The 5,615-nt window shown below is 38.1% G+C and overlaps 1 non-coding gene across 1 annotated transcript; it reads left to right on the plus strand.

The window, feature by feature from the left end:
- Nucleotides 1-1,167: 1,167 nt before the first annotated feature.
- Nucleotides 1,168-1,274, plus strand: LOC141683946 (small nucleolar RNA R71). Its single transcript, XR_012560509.1, has one exon. It is a non-coding gene; the product is annotated as a small nucleolar RNA R71 (small nucleolar RNA).
- The last annotated feature ends 4,341 nt before the right edge of the window (nucleotides 1,275-5,615 follow it).

Raw genomic sequence — 5,615 nt, forward strand, 5'->3', positions numbered from 1 at the left:
TCAGTTTTGGCGGTAACTTTTGCTGCAGAACAGCGCTGCATTCTTCCGTGAGAGCAACGGTCTCAAGGTCATCCAGTTTCACCTTCCTTGAAAGAATACTCTTCATAAACTTTGCATAACTAGGCATTTGCTCCAGAGCCTCAGCGAAAGGTATATTGATGTGAAGTTTCTTGAACACCTCCAGAAACTTACCGAACCGTCTATCCAGCTTTTGTTGCTGCAATCTCTTAGGAAAAAGGTGGTGGAGGATAGAGTTGTTTCTCCCCTGTATTACCCTCAGGCAGAGTGTGTTCAACAGTAGTCTTCCTTGGTTCCGCCGCTTTCTCCTTTTGCTTAGCTTCTTCATCTCTAATTTCAGCTTCTCCTTCTTTTGCCTTTTTAGCATCAGCAACTTTTCCAGACCTTAAGGTAATAGCCTTGACTTGCTCTTAAGCTTCCTTCCTGCCTGGTACTTCCGTGTCACTGGGAAGAGTGCCAGGTTGACGATTGAGCACTGCATTGGCTAATTGACCGATTTGATTTTCCAAGGTCTTGATAGAAACCGCCTGACTCTTGCATAACAGCTTAAGTTCCTCAAAATCAGTACTAGTAGGTGCAACTGCACTTCCCTGTTGAGGATATGATTTCCTTTGAGCATACTGCTGTGGTTGCTGGAATCCAGGTGGGTTAAACTGTTTACTCACTCCTTGCTGATATGGTGGCTGAATAGCATTCTGATTATTCCCCCAGCTGAAATTTGGATGATTTCTGTTATTAGGATGATAGGTCACTGGCACAGGCTACTATTGTCGCTGATAATTATTCACATACTGAACAGATTCTTTGACAAGAGAACACTGATCCGTAGCATGAGAACCTGCACAAAGCTCACAAACCATAGCTATTTGATTAACTCCATATGTAGCCAGAGAATCAACCTTCATTGACAGCGCTTGAAGCTGTGCTGCAATCGCGGTGGCTGCATCAACTTCCAGAATACCTGCTACCTTATCAGGCATCATCCTCTGAGTTGGGTTTTGATGCTCATTTGCAGTCATAGTCTCGATAAGATTATAAGCCTCAGTATAGCTTTTAGCCCATAAAGCGCCTCCAGCTGCTGCATCGAGCATGGGCCGAGATTGGGCCCCCAAACCATTATAGAAACCTGTGATCACCATCCAATCAGGCATTCCATGATGTGGACACTTTCTCAACATTTCCTTGTAGCGTTCCCAAGCTTCGCACATAGATTCTGTAGGTTGCTGCGCAAACTGAGTAAGAGCACTCCTCATAGCAGCAGTCTTTGCCATTGGATAAAACTTCACCAGAAACTTTTGCGCAAGATCTTGCCACGTAGTGATGGACCCAGCTGGTTCAGAATGTAACCAATCCTTAGCTTTGTCCCTTAGTGAGAATGGGAAAAGCCTCAGCTTGATAGCCTCATCAGTCACGCCATTATACTTAAAAGTCCTGCAGATCTCGAGAAAATTCCTTATGTGCATGTTGGGGTCTTCAGTCACCGCTCCTCCAAAAGAAACAGAATTCTGCACCATCTGAATAGTGCCCGGCTTGATTTCAAAGGTGTTAGCTTGAATGGACGGATGAAGAATGCTTGACTGAATGTCATCAATTTTTGGACGAGAAAAGAATTCTATAGTAAATCCGTTACAACCCCATGATCACGATTAGCCCATAATAGCACTTATCGTCATCATGGGTTCATATGAAATCATGATAAACAAACACAAGAAAATAATAACTAAACTAATTATATTAAATCAGAGTACGTCACAAGTGTAAATAAGTTCAAATTAAGAAGACTAGCATCCAACGTTACAACGAAACAAGAATCACAAGAAAATATGCTTCCTCTTCGTTGCTGTGTACTAAAACGGTCTTCTTCCTTATCTCCTTCGCTCCTTGCATAATACCACGATCCTCTCTCTTGAAAACGTCTCCAAATCTACTTATATAATAGTCCCATAAAACTCAGATTACATAGAAGTGGAAGTCAAACAGAAATAGAAGTCCTAAAATAAATTATCTTTTTTTTTCCGACCCTGCGCGGCCGCCCAGCATAGCTGAGCGGGCACTCAGCTTCCTGCGCGGCCGCTCAGCATTGCTGAGCGGGCGCACAGGACCCTTCTGGAAAATTCCTGAGTTTACTCCGTTTCTTCACCGTAATCTGCCCATTTCTTCCCTCTCTCAATGATGAACACATGCCAAGGCTTATTCTTGATGATTACTCCTCCGAAATGCAACTAATACCCTGAAATGCATAAACACTAGAAAAACGCATCAAATACACAAAATACTTGATTTCAATGCACCAATTTAAGCCATTTTAAGATGTTCTAAGTGGTATAAAATGCCACTTATCATCTATGTGACTTGTAGTCCAAGAAAGTAGCTCAGTTCCGCCATCATACTCATTTGATACCTTGACTTCATAAGATCAGAAAATTTCTTGCATAACTTGTTATTAGTAGACCCAAAAATTATGTCCTCAACATATATTTGCACCAAAAGAAGATCACTATCCTTATTAATGTCAAACAAGATTTTGTCAATTGTACCTCTTTTGGAACCACTTTCAATCAGAAAGTTTACAAGTGTTTCAAACCAGGTCCCTGGTGCTTATTTGAGTCCATATAATGCTTTATCAAGTCTGTACACATGATTTGGAAATTTGGATCAATGAAACCTCTTTTCTGAACACCAGTATTAGGATCTCCAGTGATAAGATCAAGTGTGTGATCTTTTATCCATTTTAGAGCTCTTGGAAGTTCAGTCCCATTTCCTGATGCTCTCCATGAATTGGATGCATCATTTTCATATAAAGCTCCCCCTGTGTCAGTGCTGTCATTTCCTAATTGAGAGGGCTTCCAGTTACGGACTGTTCACCAAATTGATCTTGATGCTCAGTTGAATGATCTCCTCCTGATGAACTGTCATTTGTTGAGCTAGAGAATTTCCAGTTGATCTAGTGTTTCCTGATTCATCAGTATCATTAGAATCTGATTTACTAGAGTTATTAATGTCTGTGTGTTGATTTTGCTCCCCCTCAACATGTTCATATTCAATTATTAACTCTAGATCAGGATCAGTATTGTCATCAGGATTTGACTCATTGTCAGGATTTGACTCATCATCAGGATTTGATGAGTTATCAGGATTTGGATCATTTCCTAACTTGAGCTTTTTGTTTGCAAATGCAATTTCTTCATGAGTATCTTCTTTGATTCCAGGAATCCTCTTGTCATCAAAGGAAGTATAAATTGATTCAACAATTGTTCTAGTTCTCATATTGAATACTTTGTAGGCTTTAGAAGAAGGATATCTAACAAAAATTCCCTCATCTGCTTTTCCGTCAAATTTTCCAGGAATTTCAGGATGTGTTCTCAATACAAAGCATCTACATCCAAAAATGTGAAGATGCTTCAAGCTTGGCTTCTTTTTCTTGATCATTTGATAAGGAGTCAGTTCATGTCTGTTAATTAGATTCAGATTCTGAGTATAACAAGAAGTGATGACAGCTTCAGCCCAAAAGTATGTTGCTAAATTTGCTTCTACAAGCATTGTTCTTCCAGCTTCAATCAGTGTCCTATTCTTCCTTTCTACAACACCATTTTGCTGAGGTGTTCCAGGAGTTGAGAATTGTTAAGAAAATCTCATATATTTGCATAATTCATCCATCTTGCTATTTTTGAATTCAATGCCATTATCACTTCCGAGTATTTGCACTCTGTACTTAGATCCATTCTCAATTAGTCTTTGATGATCCAAAAGAATATTTGGATTTTCATCTTTCCTGTGCAAGAAAAATACCCATGTAAATCAGGTATACTCATCAACAACAAATAAGGTGTACCTTTTCTAGTTTATTGACATGACATTAGCAGGGCCAAAGATATCAAGATGCAACATTTGATATGGCTTCTTGATGGATGATTCTGACTTACTTTTGAAAGAAGTTCTTCTTTGCTTAGCTTGTTGACATGCATCACATAAGCCTTCAGGGGAGTAGTGCATATTTGGTAGAACTCTAACTAAATCTTTCTTTACCAATTCATTAAGATTATTTAAATTGAGATGAGAAAGCTTCTTGTGCCAGTTCCAACTTTCATCTATTGATGCTTTGCTTATCAGGCAAGTTTCAGGTCCATCAGTTTTTGCATGAAGTTTGGCTTCGTAGATGTTTCCATGTATGTACCCTTTGAAAAAAAAATCTTTATAATTTTATGGAGTAATTCACAGTGAGTGTCATAAAATATAAAAAAGTATCCTCTGTTAGTAATTTGACTGATGCTCAACAGATTGTGCTTTAGTCCTTCTACCAAAACTACATCATGAATGGTGATATTTCCCTTAATTATATTGTCATATCCCAATGTTTTTCCTATATTTTCATCACCATAGGAAACCATTGGGTCATCCTTCTCCTCATATTCTGACAACATGGATTTATTTCCAGTTATATATGCAGAGCATCCACTGTCCAGTTCTAACACACTCTTTTTATTTCCATGCAATCAATAATATGAATATTAATTAGAATTTTTAAGAACCCACACTTGTTGGGTCCTTTTTGAAATCCTATGTTCATTTTCAGGAGAAGACATCCTGTCAGGAGTTGGTAGCTTAGGTCCATCAATCAATCTTCCTGACAGTTTTAACTCTATAAGATGCATGATCATTCAATTTGGTAAATTTATCAAAAATAGCAATTTTATTGAACTTGGGAAAAGGATCATTGTTAGGTCCCGAATTATCGTAGAAGGGGGGTTGAATACGATAATCACTAAATTAAAAATTCTTTCGAATCTTTAGCGGATAAAATATTTAGTGCTCGGTAAGTGGTTTCGTGTTCTTGAGAGGAATAATGTTTGGTACGATAAAAATAAGAAACACAAGATATTCGGGGAAATATATATTAGTATATAAATCCTCGAGGGTGTTGCTATACCCCGATAAATAAATTAACCGGCTACAATCTAAGAACAACAAAGTTCCTAGCTACTAAAAAGATTTACAAATCAAATCCTATACAATAATCTAGCTTTTGTTTGTACTAGGATTTAATTACCGGGTAACGATTATAATGCCCCTACGAATATACAAGAATTAAATCGGGCATTATAACATTACTCCGGTGAGAAGTTAAACGGATATTCAAGCACCTTGAACTCCTCTGTAAATCTCCGCTTCTTGTTTTATCAGCACTCTTTTTGTTGGAGAAGAAGATAAACAGTCCTGATATAGATCTGCTGCAAAGTGTAGACTTTATACACAATAAAATTGTGTGGATGAGAATTGAGTGCTCTGTGGCGACAGGAGATACATGTCTTGTTCTGTGGCAAAAAAGTAGGCTCTGTGGTGACAAGGTAGTACAGGAGGGAGTAATTGATTTATGTGGCGACAGCTACTAGTACATGCAAAATTGATTATTAATAAATTAACTCCCCTGTGGCCACACAGGGGGTTACTAGTTGATTGCCTGTGGCGACTAACTTAATCAAGTACATTTATTTGTACTAACTGAAAACAACAAAAACAAAACAACAAACTTGTACGCTTTTGTCATTCCTTTTATTTTTCTGTTTTCTTTTTTTTTGTTTTTTGTTTTCTATTTCCTT

The sequence above is a fragment of the Apium graveolens genome, chromosome 1, assembly GCF_009905375.1.
Source record: "Apium graveolens cultivar Ventura chromosome 1, ASM990537v1, whole genome shotgun sequence".
NCBI classification, from domain to species: Eukaryota; Viridiplantae; Streptophyta; class Magnoliopsida; order Apiales; family Apiaceae; genus Apium; species Apium graveolens.